This window comes from Callospermophilus lateralis, chromosome 10, assembly GCF_048772815.1.
Source record: "Callospermophilus lateralis isolate mCalLat2 chromosome 10, mCalLat2.hap1, whole genome shotgun sequence".
NCBI lineage: Eukaryota > Metazoa > Chordata > Mammalia > Rodentia > Sciuridae > Callospermophilus > Callospermophilus lateralis.
This window is the reverse complement of record NC_135314.1, coordinates 55469041-55482491: the sequence shown is the minus strand read 5'-3', so window position 1 is coordinate 55482491 and position 13451 is coordinate 55469041. Positions and strand designations below refer to the sequence as shown.

Below are 13451 nucleotides of genomic sequence, written 5' to 3'. Positions count from 1 at the left end.
AGAGCATCCTACCCACCTAAAATGTCACAAGGTAAAAGACATCACTAAATATAAAAAAATTTGGCACACAATACTGATATGACTTTCTTGAGAAACACATACTGTCAGAAATTCATTCAAATAAGATAAATCAAAATGAAAAACTCAAGAATTAAGAAGTCATGGTGGGCTGGGGCTGTAGCTCAGTGGTAGAGTACTTCCTATACATATGTGAGGCCCTGGGTTCAATCCTCAGCACCACACAAAAATAAATACATAAAAAGATATTGTGTCCATTTACAGAAGAAAGAACGAAAGAAAGAAAGAGAGGGAGGGAGGGAGGGAGGGAAAGAAAGAGAGAAAGTAAGTAAATAAGTAAGTTATGATAAAGGGCCCACAGTAGGCTGACCACAGTAGGCTGAATCCATTCTGATCACAAAAAATAATGTAAATACTTATGAACCACAATAGTAAATTAATCACATATTATAAAAATGGGAGTCAAGGAAGGTAGAAGAAGAAAGTGTAACAATACTAATTTTTTAAACAGAATTAAGAGGCATTGCTTAAATATCTAGAATAGAATTACAAAATATAGCTAACCATAATTCAAATTTAAAATTTTTATGATCTTTTTCTTAGAGGAATCTTATTGTAAATAATATTTCTTATGGTTCAAAAAGCTGTATTTTGATAAACTCAATGTTTTTCATGAAAAGTATCATGTTTTTTTCTTCATAATATAAGCTTTCCATCTTGATTCTTCCATCCATCTTCTTCTTCTTCCTTATGCTAATACATATGCAAAAAATGTTCTCTGGAATGATGTTTATGTAAAATTAATAAAGATTTGATCTAATGGTAGAATTTAGAATTTTTTTCTTGTGCGGGGATCACACCCAAGGCCTCCTGCACACTATGCAAATGCTCTGCTACTGAACTACCCCTCAGCTTTAAAATGGTTTTACTTCTTGTATTTTTCCAAGTCACATGAACTCCTTATATAAAAAAGAATATGAATTAAAATTTCACAACTAAAAAATCATTATGCTTTGCAAGAAAGCAAATCTTTACCACTAACAAAACCACAATTCTGAATTTGAACCAATTCCAATCTTAACAGAGAAATTTTCTTACTTTCTCTTAGCATACAACGTAATCTCAGGGAAACAGAAAATGTTCCTAGCCCAGGTGAAGAAAGGGTGGGAGTGTCAGGCAGGAGGCAGAGCAGACTGACACCACTGGCACTTGACGACAGCAGGCTTCTTCAGAGGACAGACAGGGGGCAGTTCTCTGTTCTTTTTCCCCAGAACACAGAAAACTGACCATGCTTCTTGAGGCTGCAGCACCTAAACGCCCCCGGAAAACAATTTTCAATATATTTCACATAACCACACTTATGTTATCAAGCTCTGACAAAAGAAATTTGTCTTAGACTGAAGTCAACGGCTAAATTATGGTATTTATATGATAAGCTCTATGGATTTGTTTGAGGCTGGCATTTCTAAAACATGAACTCAACTGTAAAAGGGCACTGCATTTTCTTTGTGCTAAAAGAATAGTGTTACTAAGTGCATTCATGCTTCATTTTTACAAAAATGAAATGAATATAAAGGGAGAAACCCAAGAAAGCAAGTACAGTGATACTTCATATGTCACCAATCGTAATAAACGTGCAGTTAGAATTAAATCTTTTCCCTTGAGGTTACAAAACAGTGTCTTAAACAGTACAGAGGTACTTTTCAAAGTGGGGCATGCATGCCCTAAAGATGTGTAGCAGGGTCCAGCCCAATGTCATCCGACCAGCAGTCAAGTTATTCAAACTCACCAAGAGAAAAGAAAACAAAATTTAGTGTGGACAGCTCTTCATGAAGTGAATGTGTGCAGAATGCACAGTGGTCTCAGGTCCTGGCCTCTCAGCACACTAACTGCGATTCTACTGTTCAAAGAAAATGTTCCACATAACAGAGGCCCAAACTGTGAGCCAACTATTTCATATGGCTTTCAAAAGAAGGAAGAACTCAAACTTCCACCCTTGCAGGAAAAAGCAGCTACACTGGACTTATCAAGAGATGATACTAAGTTGCACTGTGATGTAAGAGCAATTTAAGGCATTTTTCATGGGAATTTTACCCTTACATATGCAATTCTACTTTCAAGACACCACCACAGGCTACACACAGCACATCCTGGGAATACTGACTTTCCCTGAAATTTTTAGGGGGAGATCAATTTTTATATTAAAATACAAAAAAAGAGACTTCAAAGGTATCTGTTTTTGGCAGGCTATTTTGCTTTTACTCTCAAAATGTCTGGGTGGAACTAGATTCTTCACTGGTATTAGGGAAACTTGGGGGAAGAAATGCTGGAAAAGCATTACAATACGTAAGAATACAAGGAAGGAAGTTGGGCTTCGGGAAAATAAGGAAAAATAGATTAACACCATGAAAGAAATACTTAAATGAACACAGAGAAGTTCTGTGCACCTATTTGGGGAGGTACTTGGCTTTTTTTTTTTTTTTTTTTTTTTAACCCATGTTCTCATGTATTAAATGGCTTTGGCTTTGTCTACCATGCTAGATTCTAGTTCACCAATGTTCTTTACCGTCAGCTGTCAAAGCTTCTGCCACTAGCAGCTTACTCTTCCATTTAACTTAGGTTCTTACATTAAAAAAAAAAAAACAAAAAAACAAAAACAAAAACAAAAAAAAACTCTTAATAAGCTGGTTTCAAGAAGGAGCTCAGAAGCCTCTGAAGGGAATAGGCTTTTTGAGGACTGCATCAAACAGTGAGAGGTTTTTTACATGCTTGTTTACTGGGGGGTCTCCACTTGAAAAGTCTGACTGAAAGCAAAATACAGACATCAAACATATGACACATATCCCCAACCTTTCTGAAGATAGCATAAAAGGGTGTCACATTTTGAAAAAGATGAAAATGCCACATGCCATTCTGTAAGAGGGCATAGTGAGTCAATTATAAGTCAGGCAACTTATTCAAATCTCTGTATTATAGTTAGCATTCCAATAGCAAATTCCCATCTGATTATTTTATTGTGTACAGAACACCAGCTATTTTAGACCAGACTGTTAATTATAGCCTTTAAATAGGTTCACATATATTTCAACAGCAAGACCACACTGTTAGTGTCTTTAAAAAGAAAAAAAAATTAAGCTAGGTGTGGTGATGCATGACTGTAAACCCAGTCATTTGGGAGGCTTAGGTAGGAGGATCACAAGTTCAAGGCCAGTCTCAGTGAGTTAGCAAGGCCCTGTCTCAACAACAAGAACGAAAGAATGAAAGACCGAAAGAACGAAAGAATGAACGAACGAAAGAAAGAAAGAAATAGAGAAAGAGAAAGAAAGAAGTAGGGAGGAATGTAGCTCAGGGATAAAATACCTCTGTGTTCAACTCCCAGTTTGTAGATGGGCAGAAAGAAGAAAGTTGTTATATAGTTACTTTTTGCTAATATACACTAAAAATCCTAAGTACCCTGGACATCAGATAAAAAAAAATTATTAGGCTGTCTTTTATTAAATTTTATTTCAATACACTTCTGAAAATTCTTTCAAAAAAAAAGCTTTCTCAAAAGCCTGAATCTAGCCCAATGGTCACTTACTTGAAATAACACAAGATCCAATGGTTGAGAGATTAGAGTTATATACCCTTTTGGCTGAAAAAACCAACAATCACAGGATTTCATTTAAGCAAACCAAGAACACCCTTTTATTGGCAATGTTCTTTCTTCAGAGTTCTACCAAATCATGTGGATAGGAAAGAAGCCTGAAGAAAATGAAGCTTAACTTCATCAGACACTTGTCAAACAAGGCATCTCTGGGAAAGTTCTACTTAAAGAGCAAGAAACTGCAGCAGTGCTAAAAAAGTCTTGGTTGTTAAGAGCTGGAAAGCACCTAATAGTTCAGGTGCAATACCTGGTAGACATGAGATGTGGAGAAAGTACAGTGACTTGCTAACATTACATAGGAAGCTGAGCACAACAAATTAATATTAATGTTTAACATTTGGTGATCATTCTCTAAGAAGGGTAATTATTGGTCTTAGTCTTTATATGGTTAGAACAGAATTAAAATACTTGTAATCAATGTCTGAAATGATTGTAATATGAAATGTTTGCAATGTAAAATGTTTACAACTAATATGACAACAGGTTAATGTTTAATACAGGGAAAAACTACAACTATTTTTATCTTTTAAAAAATCAAGACCCTTGCTCTTCCAGGGATGATGTCTGGAGGCACTCAGAATAATCCAGCATTTCCTATACCCTTGAAGGCTTTCCTACTACATAGCTTCTAACAAAACTAGGCTGTCCTGAACCCTTGGTAATGGAGTATTTACTTTTATTCCAAGACGGTAGGGGAAGAACCAAAATCTGCATGTGGCGTGTGCCCAGGCTGATTTCAAGGGGTTCATGCTGTGAGAACTGAAGTTCTTATGAGGCTGTCTAAATTGTAAAAATCATGTCAGCAGAGCCTGTGGTGGTTCCATGCGTGTGACAGGATCAAGCATGCTTTCCTTAAGAATAGAAAAATCACTGTCAAAGTGCTGAAGGCACAAGCAGAGTAAGAAAACTAAATTTAAAAAAATTTTTTGGAATAAATAGTCAAAAGGTTAAAAAAATAAAACCCTAATAGGCAAATAAACAAAGGACACAATTAACATAAAAGTGGATATAATTAATAAACAAACATATCCAATTTCATAATCAGCAAAAAAAGCAATATCTGTAATTTTATATGATTAAGTTAATGAATATTCAAAAGAATCATAACACCCCAAATGTTGGTATTATGTTGAACGACCACCATATTTATATTTTGCAAATGGGCACAATCCTTTGGCAATTCAATCTGGCAATATTTTTAAGAGTTAAAAGAATATTCATATGCTTTGAATTAGTAATTACACATGAACATGTACGTTAAAGGTGTAAACCAAAGAATAAAAAGTTTATCTATCAACAGAGACACTAAAGGCAAAAAACAAAGACTAAAAAGTATATAGATCAATAGAAATATTGGCTAAAAATTATTTATAACATTTAGAAAATGACACCAACCTAAAAGTTCTATAAAAGATAACATGATGACACATCTAATTCAATGAGATATTTTGTAGTAATTTAGAAGCATCATGAATACAGAAAGATTCTGAAACATCTTGTCATACCAGAAAGCAGAAAATTGTTAAAGATAATTGGGGTGCTGAGGTTGTAGCTCAGTGGTAGATTGCTAGCCTAGCACAGGTGAGGCACTAGATCTGAGCCTTAGCACCACATAAAAACAAAATAACAAATAAATAAAATAAAGGTTAAAGTCTTAAAAAAAAAAAAAAGATAACTGGGTCCTTTTCAAAGGGACTCGCAAAACCATATGAAGATATTCCCAACTGGGCACAATAGTGGACACATGTACTCTCAGCTACTTGGGAGGCTGAGGCAGGAGGATCACAAGTTCAAGACCATGTTGGGCAACTTAGGAAGACCCTGTCTCAAAATAGAAAAGGGCTGGGGGATATAGGGCATTCGTGGATTCAATCCCCAATACTGAAAGGAAAGAAGGAAAGAAACACACACACACACACACACACACACACTCCTATTGACCAAAGATAAATCAATTGAACATCAAAAAGAATAGGTATAGGGCTGGGGATGTGGCTCAAGCGGTAACGCGGTCACCTGGCATGCGCGGGGTGCTGGGTTTGATCCTCAGCACGACATAAAAATAAAATAAAGATGTTGTGTCCGCCGAAAGCTAAAAAATAAATATTAAAAAAAAAATTCTCTCTCTCTCTCGTTAAAAAAAAAAAAAAAAAAAGAATAGGTATAGTGCTCACTTTGGCAGCAACATACTAAAACTGGAAATGAGACTGAGAAGCTTAGTAGGATCCTTGCACGAGCGTGACACACAAATTTGAAATGTTCCACATTTTTAGGTCTGCTTAGAATTGTTAAAAAAAAAAAAAAAAGAATAGTGACAATGGACCAAATCACATCAAATTCATTAAAATCCATGAGCTGATAATAAACTTAAAACCCCAAAATATTCATTGTCACTTTGACATGCTCTGTTTTTTTTTTTTTTTTTTTTTCTGTTTAAGGGGAGTGTGAGTATGTGTGTAGTGTATCAAGACCTGTGTGTGTGTATATGTGTGTGTGTTGTGTATCAGGGCCTTCCTGGGTTAGGAAAATTACATTCCTGCTTGTGTAGGAGAAGAGGGGTGTATAAGGTAACACAACACACTAGTCCTCATTTTTAAAAATTTTTTAATATTAATTTGTTCTCAGAACCAAATCCCCCCCCGAAAAAAATGAAATTGTTTTCTTCCTTTAGATTTGATGAAGCATTTGCTGCTAAAATGAATCTGACATGGTGAGAGATGTCACGGCTGATGGGAAGTATTGCTCCCTGATTTAAAAGTAAACCCTGAACTTTTTGAGGAATTAAAAAACACACTTGACATGGAAAAAAATAACTCACAAACTTTCACTTGTCTTTAAAGGATTCTGGGAAATGAACACATTACTCTAAAAACTGATAAATCAAAAGAAAAAATCAAAGTTTAAAAATAAATAGTGTTAGGGCTGGGGTTGTGGCACAGCGGTAGAGCACTCGCCTAGCACTTTCAAGGCCCTGGATTCAATCCTCAGTACCACATAAAAATAAATAAAAATAAAGGTATTGTGTTCAACTACAACTAAAAAACAAATATTTAATAAATAAATAGTGTTATGTCACAGAAACAAGGGAAAGGGGATCAGCACCAAGAGACTGGGTCGAAGAGAAAGACTCACTTTTCACTGAACACGCCTTGTATCTTTTCAATTTTGTACCATGAAAAAACAAACTCACTTATGTATCACTATAAAGATTATGTAACAAAATGGAAAAATGATTGTGTTAAAGAAAAATCCCTAAGAATGTAAATGATAGCCACCGTCATTATACTAATGCAGACAATGTAATGCATGTGGACCAGCTCTGGAAGGAAACCAGATAAATTAAATTGTTGACTAAAATGACAGAATTTAGGTGCATTTTCTCTTTATATTAAAATAAATTCCATTGTTACATTTATAATGCTATTTGCCCAATAAATAATGTTAATGTGTCCAATAAATAATTCCAATGGAAAACACAGAATTTGTGCTCTCCTAGTTATCCACACCAGGAATGGCAGGAAACCCTGGCTATATGAACCTGGAGCCCACAGTCAAGGCACCAAGAACCATCTGGGAGTAACTTGACTCTATAGGTAAGAGATCACAGAAGGAGAAAAGAAAGGGTCTCCTGAGGGCTGTGCATACAGTAGATGTGAAAGTACAAATGACTTAGTCCGCTCTACTTCTGCTTCCCTGAACTAATATGGGGGTGGTGGCAGTGGTGGCGTTCCCCGAGTAGGAGGCCAGCAGAACATGGAAAGAGCCTGTCGACAGCACATAAAAGACACACACTGAAAACACTGCTTGCAGGAGGAGTGAAGCTTGTCAAAGTACTGCAGAGGCTGGGAAAGTGAAGGGAAGAGAAAGAGCAATTATAACCTGAACCTAACAATTCCTTGGCTAATTTTAACTGGAGAGGTGGAATATATCTGCAGCTTGAAAACGATAGGCAAATGAGTGTTCAGGTACAAAAAGACCCAACCCACACAGAACTTTAAATGGTCATTGCAAAAAAATGCATTTTCACATCAATCATCTGCTATTATTCAGATAATATTTCATTTGTGATTCCTCCAAAAGTAAATAAATGGCCTCAGGAAGGAAAAAGGAAATCCTAAGTCCAGAGCAGAAGTTTATATTTCTTGTTACAAGACAAAACCAGTAAGAAAAAATTAATGCCAAACTATTTTAGGAATGCTACTTTAAAATTTTTCAGCTATTAATAATGAAAATCAAATATCAACTTGTTTACTTTGGGGGTCAGTTCTGGGGATTAAACTCAGAGGTGCTTTTATCACTGAGCTACTTGCCCAAATCTTCAAAAAAAAAATTTTTTTAACTTTAATTTTGAGACAGTGTTGTCCAGGCTATCCTCAATTTTGTGATCCTCCTGCCTCAAAGTTGTCCAGCCTGGTCTCAAATTTGTGATTCTCCTACTTCAGCCTCTTGAGTAGCTAGGATTACAGGTGTGTGCCACTGTACCTGGTTTGTATTTATTTTTTAAACATTGCAATGAAATTACTTATCCAAAATTTTCCAAATTTTTATGTTAAGTTATAGCTCAGATAATATACTTATTCATATTGAACTATGTTTATAAATATTTCCTTAAAATTATTCTAAAATACAAATAATTTTATATATATATATATATATATATATATATATATATATATATATATATAAAAAGATGATACAATAATTATTTCTGGATAATGGGATCAAGGTGATTTTTACCTTGCTCTTTATGTCTTTAGAATTAGCTGATTTTTTTTACAATGCGTATGTGCTACTTTTATATTAGGAATAAAACCTTTTTATTAAAAACAAACAACAACAACAACAATAAACCCAAACTTGATTTAACGGCTACCATATTACAAATTGTTAAAAATCACAATGGGAACAATTTCCATCAAAACAATGTGTAACTGTTTTCACAAACAACTGATATATAATCATTTTAGTAAAACAAACAACCAAAAAAACCAAACAACCAAAAACACAAAAAACAAAACCCATATATAAGCAGTAATCTGAACTGAAAACAGCTTTTGGAAGATTTATTTATTCAAGTACCCCTTATACTTCAGCAAATTATGTTAGGAGGAAAACAAGATCATAGACAAGGTCACTGCTGAGATTTATGACTATGTATATTACCTATGGATGAACCAATCTGTTTTTGCTTCCTAACTCCCATTAAAAATATAAAGCAAATTAATTATTCACACCAAGTATTAAAATATCACTCTATTCTCCTGCCAGGTGGAAGGACTTGTGGATTGCTCCACTCACTCAGGGCTTTAGCAACCATCCAAAACTGCGGCACACAATTCTAGTTGCTTGCTTACCCACTATGCTATTGCCCTCCCTTCCTCACTAACAAAATACTGATCTTATCTGGGGTGGCAAATAAGTACTCCCTGATAAAAATGCTAGCTAACTTCCTTGGGATCCCCAGCAGCTCAAGGAAGCCATGTGGTATAGTTCTGACCAATGAGAAATAAATGGAGTTTCCAGAAAGTTTCGACTGTATAGCCACTTTCTGCCTGGAGTATGAGCACCATATAAATTATCATGTCTTATAGCTGTGGGACCACAAGCATAAAGATAGAAGTCAGATACTAAGGATGGTAGCTCAGGAAGACAAATTTCTTGTAATCTGGGAAAAATAAATCCTTATTTGTTTAAAGCCATTGTAGTCAAAGTTCTGAGTTGTGTAACAATGCAATCCTCCTCATTCTTTTATAGTTGAGAAAAGGAACCCAAAATCTTAAGGAAATTTGGCTGGACTTAACAGGTCAAACTAAGCATATCAGAGTGCAAGACTAGGTAACATTTTCAGAGCTATTTCATTTCAATGATACTTTCTAGCCATGGAAACTATTATCCTTAAGAAATATGATGGTGAAATTTGGTATAATATTTTTTTCTGGTGAATAATTTTCTGAATCATATATAAAAACAAAGTTCATATCTAAAAAAAATTTACTATTTTATGTCCAAAAATTTTTAAAAATCTGCTTCTTTTTATAATTTGACATGTGGTATTCATGAGCATCATTCTGGAGTTCAAGAATGTGACAAACTCAACACCAGGTCCAAGATCTATCAGATTTAATACCAGATATAAATTCAGCATTCAGTCAAAGTATTTACTATAAATAGTTAGTTGCCCTTTAATAGATCATTTTTCTTTAAAAGTGATGAAACTGCAATTACTCCCCCGACCCAGATTATTTTAAGAAAAAAAAAAATTCAACCCACAAGCACTATACTCTAACCATCCAGGTAAATCAGCCACAGATCCAAGACGGAAAATGTAAAGAAAGGAGGTAACCTCCAGAGAGCTAGGGAGCATGTATTTCACATGAGTCTTCGTAGCAAGTAAAGTACTGTAAAGAATCCTTTTGCTTTGAACTCCAAAGACATTTAATAAACATCCATGGACTGAATATGTCAATGAACCTTAAGAACACTGAACATAGATCACAGGTCCCAGATTCATTTTCCGTACAGTGTAGCAGCAGGCCCTTTCCAGGTCAGCTTCAGAGGAGAAAGGGAGGCACTTTGCTTAAAGTGTGCCAACCTGAAGCTATAAGCCTTTACTTGCTACCCCACTACCGGGGAGGTGGGGATGGGATCTGCACTTACAGTCATCCACTCACTTGGCTCTTGCCATGTATCCATGTATTATTCCTAAAGGAATCTCAAGATAACCAGAAATAGGTATTAGGAATACTGTATTAGGTATTAGAAATACTGTATTAGCATTATTTTAGGTTACTTTTAGCATTAGATAAAGGGGGAAAATTAGGTGATACTGTTGCTCAAACTACAATAAAAGCTAATATTTAGTCAGGGCATTCTATGTGTTTTAGTCAGCTTTTGTATCATTGTGACCAAAATATTCCACAAGAACAACTTAGAGGAAAAAATGTTCACATGGCATTCAGAGTTTAATGTCTCAGTCCAGAGATGGCTGACTCCATTTCTCTGAGTCTAAGGTGAGACACCACATCACTGGGGAAGGGTCCAGAGGAGGAAAGCTGCTCAGCTCATGGCAGGATCAAGAAGCAGAGAGACAGAGGAAGGGGAAAGGGGCTGTAGGAAAGATGAAAACTTCCAGGGCACGCCCCAAGTGACCCACCTCCTCCAGCCATGCCTACCTGCCTAGTTACCACCTAGTGACTCAAACTAGGATAGAATGATTAGCCACAACTTCTGCAATCCAATTATTTCACATTCCTGAATTAATATAGGAGCTTTTGGGAGAGAGCTCATATCCAAATCACAATACCATGCATCAGGCCTGCTGCTACATCCATATTAACTAAGTTGCTTGTCACACAGTCCAATGAGGTAGATGCTGTTATTTTCCTCATTGTACTTACTGAATCACAGTGAGTCAGTGGTAGAATTAGAATCAAACCCAGAAGCCTGGCTTCAGAGCCCAAATTCTTCACTACTAAGCTATAATACCTTCAACCCCAGGAAAGAAACAACCAGACAACCAAGGTTGCAGTGCCATTAAACAAATTCTTTGTTATTATTCCTCCCTTCAAGAAGCAGAGCCAATTCTCTTCCCCTTGAGTGTGGTGTACACTTGGGAACTTGCTTCTAACAAAGAAAAAAGGAGAAACAATGGTATATGACTTTAAAGACTAGGTTATAAAAGGTACTGTGGCTTCCCCTTGCACTCACTCTGGGGGAAGCCAGCTGCCATGTAATGGAAGACATTCTAGCAGCCCCGTATGGAAGGCCCTAGTGAGAAAGCAAGACCTGCCACCAGGCACCCTCCAGTTTCAGTCCAATCTTCAGATGATTGCAGCTGGGGACAATATTTTGACTGTAACTGTGCGGGAGACTGAGCCATAACTATCCAACTAAGCTGCCCCTGAAGTCCTGACAGACAGCACACACAGGAACACAGTGTTGTTCTAAGTGACTCAATTTTGGGATTATTTTTAATTTATCAACAGAAAACAACAACAATAACAACAACACAAAATTTACTACAGAACCTTTCATCAGAATCGTATTTCCGATATCAAACCATATTTTGGTAAGCTACCAATTGTATAATTAGTGATTTTGTGTATCTGTTCATTCTGTGGAAGTAATAACCAGTCTGATCACTATAGAGGGTAGAACAACATATCCTTTATATCCCCTCACAAGCATAATGAATTAAACTAATTAATTTCTGAAATTCTACCCTACTTTCTTTTCAAAAACAGGGTTTGGGAGTTTAGCTCGGCAGTAGAATACATGCTTATGACCTTGGGTAAGGGCCCTGAAAGGGCACCAAATAATAAACAGACTATATAAAAGTTGAAAGATTATTCCTGATTTAAATTGTCACATACCCTTTCTTTTCTTCCTTTTTCTTCTAAATCAATAAAGGAGCAATATATTCTACTTCCAAAAAATCTATAAGAACGAGCTGTCTATTTGATTCCCAACAGTCTATTCAAGGTGCTAATCTGCCATTATTTATAGACCCTTGATTCCTTTCTGAGCAGCTGTCATTAACAGAACAATTTAGGAATTCAAAACACTTTATTCAACTCAACTGCCTCCTGGAATTATTAGTCATGCTTCTCAAGACTACAACTGTGATAAAAGCTAAAGATGAACCAAGTCTCAAGAAGGCTGTGAAGAAGAACCACCATCAAAACACCAAGATTAACTGCTGTTCACTGACGTTCCTTTAAAGCTTTAGTTCTTAATCATTCAGTATCTTTTATCAGGTTGGAGGCTGTCTAGGGGTGTTTTCTGCCCCAAAGTTGTAAGCGTGGTCTTCAAGGCACAACAGAGCTATCGTCTGACTACCCATGTGTGCTCAGAAGACAAATATTGACCTATCTAGTGGTATAGAAGGAAAGTGGAGAAAACAGTGCTTTGGTTTCTAATCTAGAAGTATTTGATACTTTGCCTACCCACGCATCCTCCCCTGCCGTAGGCTTCAGAAATGGACAGCCTCAAGTTGTCCCATCTAAACTCAAGCTGTCTAAAGGAAGAGCAGCAGACTAGTGCCTGAGAAGTGAGGTCAGGATATAGTCAGACCAGGCAATGCAGAGGGGCTAGCTGGGGAAGCAAGTAGAAAAGGAGAAATGGAGATAATGTGCAAAAATAAAGAGGCAAAAAAAAAAAAAAAAAAATATATATATATATATATATATAGATAGATAGATAGATAGATAGAGGAAGAAAAAAAAAAGCAAAAAAGAAAGGGGTAGAGAGATTTTTAGGGTAGAATGTAAGGGCCAAGAAGATTTTTTTAAATAAATAAATAAATAAATAAATAAATAATAAGCATGGAGAGGCAGAAAAATAATGTTCTCTAAAAGAAAAGAGGCAGAGATAACAGCAGAGGGCAAATGGTAAAAAATAAAAACAAAGGCTGACCCCCCAGGACTTTCTGATTGGGAACCAGGTAATGCCACTAACCTGGTATTGCCACTAATAGGTCTCAAGAATAGAGGAAAGGTCTAGGGTAAAATGATGAGGGAGGTTCTGTACATGTGGAATGTGAGTTGTCTGCAGAGTACCAAGAAGAGATGTCCAGATGGGCAGCTAGGACAGAAACTCAGGAGGAGGGTGTGGCCCAGAGTGAATATGTGGAAGTCACTGAACCCCAGAAGAAATGGTGAGATTACACAGGGAGATTGTATGAGAAAGAAAAATTAGGTCAAGAACCCAAAGCCAGGAAATATCAATATGTGAGAGACCCAAGGAAAAGAATCTCAGCAAAGGTGCAGTTGGCCTAGGACACAGGACA

General features: G+C 36.2%; 1 protein-coding gene and 1 non-coding gene across 2 annotated transcripts in view; one reads left to right on the top strand and one right to left on the bottom strand.

Annotated features, from left to right (window-relative positions):
* Window positions 1-13451, bottom strand: part of Hacd2 (3-hydroxyacyl-CoA dehydratase 2) — a 92028-nt gene that overhangs the window by 44368 nt on the left and 34209 nt on the right. The window lies entirely within an intron of this gene.
* On the top strand, window positions 5832-5935 carry LOC143409025 (U6 spliceosomal RNA). The gene has a single exon (XR_013092544.1). It is a non-coding gene; the product is annotated as a U6 spliceosomal RNA (small nuclear RNA).